We start from the raw sequence: 13,032 nt of genomic DNA on the forward strand, positions 1-13,032 counted from the left end.
TTTTTTCCGCTTCGCTCGTATTTACGAGTAGTTTTTTTTTTTTTTTTTTGTATCTTAAATTAACTGCTTCTTGATGTTGATGAAAGTGCGTCATATTCGTAATTTTTTTATTTTTTGTGCTAAGATCATCTACTAACTACTACTGTCTTGGAATTATTTCTCATATGATGGATAAGATCTTGTGCTAAGCTTTTTTGCAAGGGTGGATATGACAGTGGCAGCTGATAAAGATAAAGTTGAAGCAAGATAACTGATAAAATTACATATGTAGAAAGACAATGTTAGTTCTGATTGAGTGATAAGGTTAATGTTTAGCTACAGTAGTGTTTATTTGCACAGCGGGTGAAAACTACAGTAAATTGAAGATGCTTTATCTATAGCATTACCGTCGCCAGCGAGTAGTTTTTGGTGGTGAGAATATTCCAAGGTAGTAGTGCAGTTTGAGGGCCCCACCCTAAAGTTGGGCCAAGATTTTCGAGTGTGGTATCAAAAGGCGGAATCCGAAGGCGGAAAAGAAAAATGTTATCTCTGTCCGGAGATATTTGCAGTTGAAATTGTCAATTTTCACGTGGTTGTTGTTGTGTTTGTACCCACAAAAAAAACTGTGCATCACCGTGGCTGTAGCCACGGGTCTTTTTTCGGTTTTTCGTTAATATCTTTTGAACAGGTAAAAAAAGTTAACTTCCGCTTTCGGATTCTTGATCTAGACGTGAATACGCGTCTTTTGATACCTCACTCAACAAAAAAGGCCCAATTTTAGGGTGGGGCCCCTAAACTGCACAATTACCTATTCCAATTATGTTTGCGTTAAAGTTACCTGAGTTGAGGCTTAAGGGCCCATTACTCATACTTAGCATAGACTTGACTTGACTTGAGAACTGTCACTTACAGTTCTGTTAAATGAACATTGCATGTTACTGATTACTCAAAACTTGGCAACACTTAACTTGACTTAGAAGTCTGTTGAATTTTGATTTTCTATGTAAGTTCTAAGTGACGTTTACATTTCGAGATGACATTTGTTTGTTTCCATTTCATTTTGACATTTTGTCATACAAGTTGACATTTACTTAAAAATAAATTTCAAACCTGGTTATGATGCCATATTGTATGCCCTAAGTAGAGTATAATGGTGGCTAAGTTGCCAAGTTTACGCCAAGTCAAGTCAAGTCAAGTCTATGCTAAGTAACAGTAATGGGCCCTATAGGTTATGTTTGGTTGAACTGACCGGTACATGAGGACGTCACAAAGACTGAATGAGTCCGTAGTGTTACCATAAATTTGTGTAACGACTGGACTGGAAAAACTTGAACAAAAACCAGAACCTACATATGTTATAAAATAACTCCGTCCTCTGAAAAACTCTAACAAGAACCAGGACCTATGTTATAAAATAACTCCCTCCTCTAAGCAAATATTAGAAGATTTCTGGCACCTATTCCATTCGCTACTTCTAAATTAGATAGCTATATAATAGCTGAGGTATTAGCCTGGCAGGTGTAGGACACAAGCACAAAACGTGCTCGATCGTTTCCTCCTCCAACCCGCACTTCCTTCATCTGCTATCACTCACCAAGCCTATTTTAAAGGTATGTAACGCCAGAAGGCAGTGTCCAGTAAGAATACATGAGTGTAAAGTCCTCCCTTTTTTATGATAGGAGTAACTTTGTTAGTCTAAGGTTGTAAGACCTACATATAATCTTCGAGACTTTACAGCTGAGCGTTTGGATTCACGCCTTTCCCACTTGGTCTATCATGTGCACCTCTCGCCTTCTCTTAATCTCGTCCAATCTAATTGGGACGTGTACGGAGCAAGCTTCAAGAGATGCGCCCTTTGTAGCTAGTTCATCCGCTTTTTCATTTCCGTCTATTCCTATATGCGCTCGGACCCCATATGAATGTATGCTTCTCCCTGTCCCGAGTCTTTCCAAGGATTGCTTACACTCTAACTCACTTTTAGATGCTGTGCTATGCGAGATTATTGCCTTGATTGCTGCTTTGTTGTTAATATAAAAGTTGGGACGGCTGCAGTTTAACCTATTTTCTTCTAGTGTCTCTATTACTTTGTTTACGGCTACTACTTCCACCTGTAAAGCCCTACAGTGATCTGGCAGCTTGTACGATCTGTTTATTTCCGGATCAGCACGGTATACTGAAGACTCTACTGCTTTACTACCTTGGCACCATCGGTGTACACATGTATCGCCTCGTCCGCCATTTGGCCACCCTTACGCCAACCATCTACCTCTATTGTGGCTTTAAGAGTACTTTCGAAACGCAGGTAGGCAGTCAGGTAGTTTATTCGCTCTGTAATCGATGGCGCTATACTACTATGGCCGGACGGTCTGCGCTCAAGCTGCCCCGTGGCTCTGAGCCTCGTTGCAGTTGTGAAGGCTATGTTCCTTGCTTCTAGGTCTACGGGTGGAATGTGCCGAATGACATACAGCGCAGCTGTCGGGGTTATTTTCAGGGCTCCCGTAATGCTAAGCATTGGTAAGCTGTATACCCCCTCTAATTTACGATCGCTGTAAATACCCAATGAGAGAGAAAGGGCGATGAGCCCTCTTTTACATGCAGGCCTTCTTCACTCTTTGCTCCACGTTGAGCTTCCACTACAACTTACTGTCTAGGATGTAAGACCTAAATGGCTATCCGAATGAAGTTGGTAGCCACCTACAAGGATCTATAAGGATCGGCAACGATCTCTCTTAACAATTAAAAAACGACGTGAGCTCAAAGTACTCGTGAAGTTAACTGGAACTCGTTCAGAGGTTGAAGTTATCTCACCACAAAGGTGGCTTTACCAGAAACAAATAACTACAGGCTAATAGAGAAGACTGTCTTCGGCTTATTATCGGTAAAAACCGATACCGACAATCTAATAATTTGTTACCGGCTTATTATCGAAAGTATAATCATCATTGACGAAACGGTTTGCTATCGCCGAGCCATCGGCTTCTTATTGTTTTTTTATCGGCTTCTTTTTCACGGGTTTGAGAAGTGTCTCCTTTTTATATTAAAGTTTTGGTGGTATTGGTTTCATAAAATCCCAATGATTGATCGATAACATATTGGTAACACTCCGATATTAAAAATCAATAACACGCTGATAATAAATTGATAGCACCGCGATAAGCAATTGAAAGCAAATCGACAAGTTTTTGAAAACATCAATAACTTTTCGATTAATAATTAAAAAATTTCGATAACAAATCGATAGCACGCCCATACAATTTTTGGATATCCGATCAAAAATCTAATGCTACATGTTAACAAATCGATAAATTTTCGATAAATAAAAAACAATAACCTATAACTCGTCGATAAAAACTCGATAAGACCTTTATCTATATCAAATTTACAATACTTTGAGAGCAATTAGGTAACACTCCTATAACAAATCGATAAAAATTTTATAGCAAATTGGCAACACTCCTCCAACATATCAATAACTTTTCGATAAAGAATCGACGGCAATCGAAGGACATTGTTATATGGTCTGGATAAAGAGACAATAAAAGTAGGACTTGCTCAAGGAAATAATCGGCACATTTGCCAGATAAGAATTAAAAAATTGCCAAATCCTTCACCATATTTTTTACCTATTATTAACAGCAAAAACGAAGTCAGCCTAAATATCCAACCAAGATGCACACTTGCCAACAAATGCTACTCTGTACTGAGCAAACAATTAAAAAGTAACGTCTGTGCGCAACGAACAAAAAGCACATTCTGAAAGTTTCCGGTCTTACCTGTTCTAGTTTATGCCTCGGAAGCAAGGACGATGTCGAAAGAGATTTTGGTCTTTGGAGTACTAGAAAAATGTTGTTCTTATAATGCCAACGTTATTTATCGTGGGTCAAAGACCACATTAGTAAGGCTGTTTTATGCGAATGAAATAAGATTCTTTGTGCCAGAAATTAGGCGTATCGATACCGAGGTTTTGAGAGTTGAAATTGATAAAGTCAGTTGTGAGAAACAGGTGGAGGAAGGCTTGATTATATTGGCGTTCCCATTCGGCTTCACTTGCGACAGAATTTATGTGGAAACGCAAGAAACGAACGCTAGATTTGATTTAATAGTTTAACGCTCAAAATAGCCTAAAATAAAATTCAGTATAAGTATCACTCACGATAAAAAAATCCCCGAAGGTTTCGAAGAGTGTTATCGATGTTGATGATCCTTTGTCCGATATAGACCCGGTACGATCCGATAACAAGTTACACTAAGTTACAAACCGGATCATCTTCTGAAATATTTAATATGACCACATTGAACCTTCTAGGCCATCCGGCCCCCCATCCTTCACTTTCGTGAGGAACTTGGGGTCGCCAGAGCCTCGACTGCTAAAGAAACGGAGTTCGCCACTGTTATGTGAGGTTGACAATTGTGTTTGAGAAGTTATAAATTGCGCTGGCAACCCCTCGAATGAGTTGAGCTAAACAACCATTGGAATCATTTGGATATTTTAGTCGACTCTTTCGGCCGCCGTGGTGCGATGGTGGCGTGCTCCGCGTACCACACCGACGCCTCGGGTAAAGCAACATCAAAATCTTAGAAACAAGTTTCTTCACTTTGGGGTTTGTTTAAGGAGTCAAATCGGAGCCATTTCAGTTGTATTTTGAAGTTCGGAAACATTACGGTGCTAAATAGTTTTCGGAACCGAAGCATAATTGTTTTAACTATAATATCGGGATTTTTAAGACTTATTTCAGGATTGTTTTCGTGATATATATAAAAAACCCCGACTTGACCGATTTCGAAAGTAGGTGTAAAAGTGGAAGTAGGCTTGATAGTTAAAACTACTCTAGCATATCCTTGAAAGGCTGTCCTACCTCCTGTTCTTCTCTCATAGATGCCTCTTAACAATTACTTGTTATTTTTGTTGTTGTTGTAGCGATAAAGACACAAACCGAAGGTTTTGGGAGTATTATCGATGTCGATGGTCCTTTTCCGGATATATATCCGGTCGGTTTCGGTAACAAACACTATCAGAGTACTAGCCCCACTATCTCGGGAACGATTTAGTTTGAGCACATTCAACCTTCTAGGCCATCCCCACCCTCTAATTCCATGAGCAATATAGGCTTGCCTGCTAAATATGTGTATGATTAATTCAATCCGCGTAGGTGAAGGTGGCCATTGGGTTGCGGAAGCTGTGAATTGCGCTTAGCGCTTACCGCTCTTCATCCTGTTCGATTTCCTCATCCTCAAACCCCCAACATTATCGTTCTGTCCTTACCGTCTTTCTCTAACGGAACATTTTATTACAAAAAAATTTTCGGCTTTCCCAAATTTCAGAGCAAGCCATTTCACGTTATAAAGAGCAAGACTAATAATACTAAGCCCTAAATTTTTCGAAGACGGTGCCGAGTCAAATATTATATTCACTTCTGCTTAATCGAAAAACTTGGAGTCTTAAACAATCAGCCACAATCAAAGGCATATATCAAAGCCACAATCATCAACAATTCACTGAAGTTGACCAGGATTTCTTTAGAAATATGATCTCTCCAAAAGTCAAAACATTTTATTAGCATAAAACTTCCATGCATTTCGAAAAGTATAACACAAATAAGTTGATAACTTTTTTGAACCAACTACACGCGAAAGTTCAAATAGCTTTGAACAAATCCCAATGCGATGCATAACTGACGATCAAATACCTAACATATTATTTGGGCCAAATGCATAAAATGTTCAAGTTAGACCAGAAACACATGAGCACGAATATATTTCAATGGACAAGTGATAGCTTAAGCCCTCATGTGATTGATATGTCGAAATATGAAGTATGTAATTGGATAGAATAATTTTGAAGTGACTACATACGCAGAAAATTTTAACGATTGCATTTCGATACATTTTTCAACGGGATTTAACATGGGCATACTATGTAGAGCAAGCACATTTAATTTGATTGATATTTTCCACTGACACATTTCATTGTTATCAATAAATATATCGAAATGGGACCAAGCCCAATTAAAAGCTCTGGTATATAATATGGAACATATTGTACACAAAAGTTAATTTTTCATCGCCACTACATTTTAGCCGATAGCTTTGTTATCGATAAATATATCGAAACGGAACGGAGGTCCTAGCGATCGCCTCTTATCTGATACCCATATTAAGCACAAAAATTCATGTTTTAGCGCCACTACATTTTGGCCGATAACTTTGTTATCGATAATCGACCAGAAAATATACTATAGCCACCATCCAGTGAGTTTTCTAGCTCCGTATCATGCTCATTTCTCACGGGAATGCTCTGGATCATTGGGAGATCGTGATATTTTTGTACATATGAGATGTGAGAGGCAGATGTCGCCGTTGTATTTCACTTAGCCCATACAAGAAGCGTTCCATTGAGTTATCGAGCTGTGGCTCACGATCAAATCTCATTGGAACGATTTGGATCAATTTAATGAGAGCTGGTAGCACTAATGTAAAATATCTGTTTTGTTGAAAATAAGAACAGGAAACGTACACAAAAATGTAGGATATTGATAGAATTATTAACATTTAAATAGTTTCTCACGTAAATAAACTCTTTATTTTCCTTAAATTTTCTTCAAGTTGTTTACTCTTTCCGTGTTTTGCATTTAAATGTGGCGAAATCTTTTACGTATACCCTTCAAAAAACGAGAGTACTCCATAAATAGTTTAAGGAATACTCCTTTAGGAGTATAGGAGTGTTCCAAAACTAATCTGTATTCATACAAAAAAAGTGCTCCAATTAACAATGCGATGTCCGAGGAGAGGAGTAGGTGATCACACTCTCGCTTTGTTTGTGAGTATTCCATAGAGTACATACGTGAGAGTACTTTCCAAAGTACTTTCACTGTAGTACTCCATGGAGCACCCACAGAGGATCATATGCCAAAGCACTAAAGAGGAATTGTGTCGGAAAGAATTATCGGAGTGAATTTAATTTAAAATGAAAGTAAATGAAGAGGGGCAATGCAACTTTTATATTTTATGCTACGAATATTCTTATGTTATTTAGCATTTGCGTGAATAAAGAAACTAATATTTCTCTATACTATAGTATGTATACATAAAACCAGTGCGCGGTTGCATTTTATCAGAGTTGCCAGAGAAAAGTTTTATTATCAGTTATTTGTATGCTATATTTTACTTTTGGCAACTCTGTTCGATCGTCATCGTGTCGTGATCACGGTCGTTAAAAAACGAGCAATGATCGGCTAATGGTGGTCCGCAAATGCATTGCAAAGGAGTGTTGTTAGAGTACTCCAACATGAAGAAAATGGAACACGTAATCCAACAATTTTTGCAGGGGACACGTATTTATTTCAGTGCTACCATGGCTCAACTATATGGTTGGCTCATCTCATCAGCTGATTTTATTTTTTTCATTTCACTGGAGTAGGGTATCGTTTTGACAGAGGAGATGGCAAACTCAAAATGAAACCAACACATTGACAACATTTCTTACTACACACAAAAGCTGCTAAGTTTTATGTTTTCATTCCATTACATTCGTCTAACACCAACACGCTGGTTTTGACAATCTGAACAAAGGTATGTTGTTGCTGTAGAGATGAGCCAACCATATAGTTGAGCCATGAGTGCTGCCAACTCAAAAGTGGTTAGCTGTCAAAAAATCTACTATAGAAAACGAAACGAACAGAACTGATATACGGATCAGAAATTGTATCAGATAACTATAAGGATCACAACGTTGTTGTTGCATTTGCATGTTAAATTTCTATCCGTATCTGGTTCCAGCGTCATTGGAACGTAACTACAGCTAAAGGCCAAGCAGCGCCATCTATTTTTGAAATATATTAAAGGCAGCGTTGTCAAACTAAAGATAAGAAACTAACAAATTATCTGGCTCACAAATTGAACCAGACTTCTATCTGTAGCGGAATTCACTAACCTTTTTTAGCGACATTTGCCATCGCTTTATTTGCGAATCGATAAATTTAACGATTTCGTTATTCAGTAACTATCGACGATCAGCTGTGTTGTTAAATAAACGGCAAGTAAATTGGCTGCGTTAAAAATCACGAAATTAACATTTCTGGCAATTTTAGTTGAAAAAGAAAATCGGAACTTTATTTAAATACTTTCAAACACGAAAAGTTGCTTTATTTATATATAAATCAAATGGCATTTACTTGGCTACGTTTTATCGCAAGATGAAGAATTACTAAGACCATCGTCAGTGGACAGACACATTCTTAGAGAAGTAGATAACCTATTCCACTTGAATGCAACGGAGTTTTGAATGCTGTACAGAACAAAAGAAGTTAATACCGCATTTACTTACCTTTTGTTAAAATATGTAAAAACTTGCACAATAATGACTTTTAAGAGCAGTTAGTATACGGAATTTATTTATTTTTGGCATTCCTTTTGTGCTTTTCGCACTTTTTAGGTTTCGTTAAGCTGTGCTGCCACCTTTCTACTATTAAAACGAAATTTAAATGTCATTTATTACGAGTCGTTAAAACTTAGTTAGTGAATAGTACAATCGATAAGGCAAGCGACAAAATAGTTAATTAACAAATCGACAAATCGGATTGTTATAACTTAGTGAATTCCACTACTGGATTTATTTGGCTCAAATCATGGTTATTGCATTTACATGCAAAATTATTTATCTGGCTCAGGATCTTTGCGGCGGGATGATGGCTTATGATAGAGGCCGTCATTTCATCCCAACGAATTCAAGAAATATGCAATTGACGCGATTAAAAACGCCCACTGAGACTCCATAAACATTACGAGGAATTTTCGATTAAACCATAAATCTCTTTGATTCATACATTTTTCGAAAAATTCCAGTTTGTTATTTAACATACAAAAACATATACATAGATCAGTATGCAAAAGTTCGTACTTTTATTTTTATGAAGTTGCTGCTAATCTTTTTTCTTATCAGCAAACAGATCAGTTAACTTTCCTACAAACTCCGATAAAACCGTCAACGCCAGCCATCAACAGAAGCAAAATAAGATAAACGTATCTCTATTCCAGCATAATAAGTATTGCTGTTTAAAAATGTGATTACCTATTACGAGGCCAATATGGCGACAATGCTACATTTCCACCAAACAAATATTATCACTTGAGAAAAATCAAAGTTTCACTTTCGGATTATTGATGGGTACCAAGATTACAACGTGTCTTGCCACACCTCCTCAGGTATTTTTGAACGTGTTTAGCAGGCGTACGAAACAACCAAACACTGAGTTTGGGTTTAGTGGAAACGTAGCCTAGGCATTACATATTGGCTGCTACTCTGAATTCTGAATTTGTGGCACCCTGTAGCTTATTTGTGAGGTTTCATAATACTGCGTAATAGCTCCGACACATTAGCAGTTTTTTATATAGATGAGTTTAATACCATTGTTTACTACAGGCATGCTTAACCAACGAACCGATATCATTTCGTTACGATAATTAACGTTAATAAACGAAACAAATTCATTTCAAAGGCAGGGGACTAGGCAGTCGAATGTCATATAATGAAGTAATGGTGTTCGGATTTTTTTTCAAAGTTAAAAAAAAAATGTTAAAAGCTTTAATATAAATAAAACTATTGTTTTAATAACAACAAAAACGCCTTATATATTCTATATACATAAATTCGTAAGGATTATCTCACTTTAAAAATTGAGTTAAATAATCTAAAGTTTGTTTTTGAAATTGAGTCGAGAACTGTGCGTGTGAATGTGCGAATTTTCACCGATCAGTTGTTAGTTGCGCTACTTGGTAAAATTTACAATGTTTAATACAGCCCATACATGACACAAAAACCATGCGCAAATATAAAACGACGAAATTTCTGCAAATGAAAATTTTGACATACACGGCTCGAAAACACTGCGCAATATTCATTTTTAAAGTAGCGCAACAAATGAAACATGTATTTTAATTGTATAAAAAAGGCATTAATTGTATAAAAATTCACTATTTATTTTCCACAGTGCTGGAAATTCACGGTATAAGTCGAAAAACTCGCACAAAAGCGTTTATTTTCCATTGTATTTATAAAATATATATTTTAATTGCAAGACCAGGTCAACTCATTGCAGCACTGCACAATATTCATTTTTCAACTAGCGCAACAAATGAACCATGTGTTCTAATTGTATAAAAAAATTATTATTTATTATTGAATTTGTGTGAATAGGGGCGACATCTGCCTATCACATTTCACGTGTGCGAAAATATCACGACATCTGCTTCTCAAGTCTCTCAATGATCCAGAGCATTCCCGTGAGAATTGAGCGTGAGGCGAACCTGTAAAACTCACTGGAAGACGTTTGACATTTCGCACACCTAAATATTCATTTTGCATGTGGAAGTATTGTATTTTAAAATAACATTTGAAAAATGAATCCATAGAATATTGAATTCGAATTAAATGTTTGACATTTCGCACACCTAAATATTCATTTTAGATAGGGAAGTGTTGTGTTTTAAAATAACGTTTGGAAAATGAATCCATGGAATATTGAATTCGCATTAAACACAGTAAACGTATTAATTGTTAGCCTGTTTCATAAAAATATTTGTTATAAATAAATGAGTTTAAAAAGTTTAATTCTATCTAAAAATTATTGCGCCGAATGAGCAACCCATACAAATATATAGGTGTTTCTTATTTTTCAAATGTCCCGGGAAATTTTAAAAAATCCCGGGAATTTGGCTCAAATTTGATGTTTGTCCCGGGAACCCGAAATAAAAATTTGGCAACCCTAATGCCCACGTACATATGTACGAATAATAAATATCCCTGCAAAAAATGCGTTATGTGCATTTTAAACGCAATATTAAAACTTGCAAAAAATTGCTGAATCCATCTATGGAAATTCAATAGAACATATGGTTCAAGTGATTTAGGTTCGATATAGGGCTCCGCATTTTCCTCAAATTATTCGAATCAATCAACTGTAATCTTTTTTTTTTTATTTTACCCACTTCGTTGCCGTTTGTACATGGATTTAAAACTAACTAATCCCAACTGTACCCGGAAGCGCCTAGAGGGGTTCAATTATACCCCAATTTACACAAAAGAGTTCAATTGGAGACCACTCTATTTAGGGATTAATTGCACGATTTTTTACAGGGACAAGATAAACGAAAACAACAGATCAGAAAGAAAAATAACACTGATGACGACGCAACGCCGATACCGGTTTGTCTCCAAACCAAATTTGACAAGTGATGACGGAAAATCGTTCCAATATACAACAACAACGTACAAAATTTATCTTTTCAACAAAAGGTAACCGTTCCTATGTTCAGATGTAAATATACTCTCTACGGTAATTTTTTGTGACTCTGAATTTTTGATTGAGCCGACGCCCCGGATTAAAATTCTGCATCATAAATTATACATCAATTATCGACCCTGTCGGAAAATCAACAAAGCAAAATGAGTTGTTTTTGTTGTTGTATTAACTCCCTGAAGGTTTTATGGAGTGTTATCGATGTTGATGGTCCTTTGCCGGATATACATGGATCTGGTAAGTTCCGGTAGGAAGCACCATTGGGTACTAGCCCGACCATCACGGGAGCAATTACCATGACCACATTGAACCTGCTAGGCCATACGGCCCCGCCCCTAGTTCCATGTGTAACTTGGGGTCGCTAAAGCCTCGCCTGCTAAATATTCCCCTCGTGTAGGTAAGGCTGACAATTGGATGTGCATGCCTCCTAAAATCGTTGTGTATGTACATAAGTTCAGATAGCCAGGTCCAGCCAGCAACCAGCAATTTAACGGGTTTAGATTACTCCTGCCTTAAGGCATGCCTATCGCAAGAGGATACTAGAATTCAGAGATCTGACGGATCGACCGACAAAGCATTCCCTTAACCTCAGGGAGCTGTTTTGCAACAACGACCAGCGATATCGTTCCTATATAAATATATACATAAGCTGGTAACATAAAGTGGAGGAGATGAGGTGTTTCTATATCTTCGGATGTGGGTCATATAAGAATTTTTTCAAATCAATTTTTACAGTTAACGTGATTAGCAGCGGTCATAAATGTTGTGCGACTTTTTAATTTGAAAGCCTTAGCTGCCGATCATATACGGAATGGGTACTCCTGCCAGTTCTTCAGATTAAAGGCCCCATTACTGATACTTAGCATAGACTTGACTTGGCTTGAGAACTGTCACTTACAGTTCTGTTAAATCAACGCTGCAGTTACTGATTACTCAAAACTTAGCAACACTTAACTTGACTTAGAAGTCTGTTGAATTTTGATTTTCTATGTAAGTTCTAAGTGACGTTTGTTTCCCTTTCATTTTGACATTTTGTCATACAAATTGACATTTATTGATTATGATGCCAGATTGTATGCGCTAAGTGAAGTATAATCGTGGCTAAGTTGCCAAGTTTACGCCAAGTCAAGTCAAGTCTATGCTAAGTATCAGTAATGGGGCCTTAAGGCTGGGTTTTCAAGTTTAAACTCTATTTAAAGTTGACTAGAGTTTAACCTTGGCACTTTGTTCGATAGCATCAAATTTTGCTGCTCATCTCTGCTTAAGCGGCCGAAGTGGCAGGGTTAAACTCTAGTCAACTTTAATTGGAGTTTAAACTCGCACTGAAAAACAAGGTCTAAGTTAAGCAGTTAAGCTACAAGTCCATGAGCGTCCATTCGGACTTTTCGACTTCAGCGATTTTCACCTACATATGTATAATTCAAATAGCTGGCAGACGAGATGAAATTCTTCAATGCCTGGAACGTCGGTGAGGCTATGTATGGAGCTCTCCCTTATGTCCTTTTGCTCACTTGATACTTGTTTTATTTCACAGAAGGATGCGAAACTGAATGCTCGCTCCCTCCTGCAGAGTCTACGTTGGCTGCCACCACCTCACCAAGCGGCGTGCATTCTTATTTCTTTTACATACAACGCTTATTCACCATAGAGTAAAGAATCTATCCCATCCTTTTCACAAACCTTTCCATCAGCGACATCTACTGTTTCAAAATTATGACTTGGCAAAAATCTCCTCCAGAGCTCTGTAATTCCTGTAATT

This window comes from Eurosta solidaginis, chromosome 2 (assembly GCF_040869045.1).
Source record: "Eurosta solidaginis isolate ZX-2024a chromosome 2, ASM4086904v1, whole genome shotgun sequence".
Classification (NCBI taxonomy): Eukaryota; Metazoa; Arthropoda; class Insecta; order Diptera; family Tephritidae; genus Eurosta; species Eurosta solidaginis.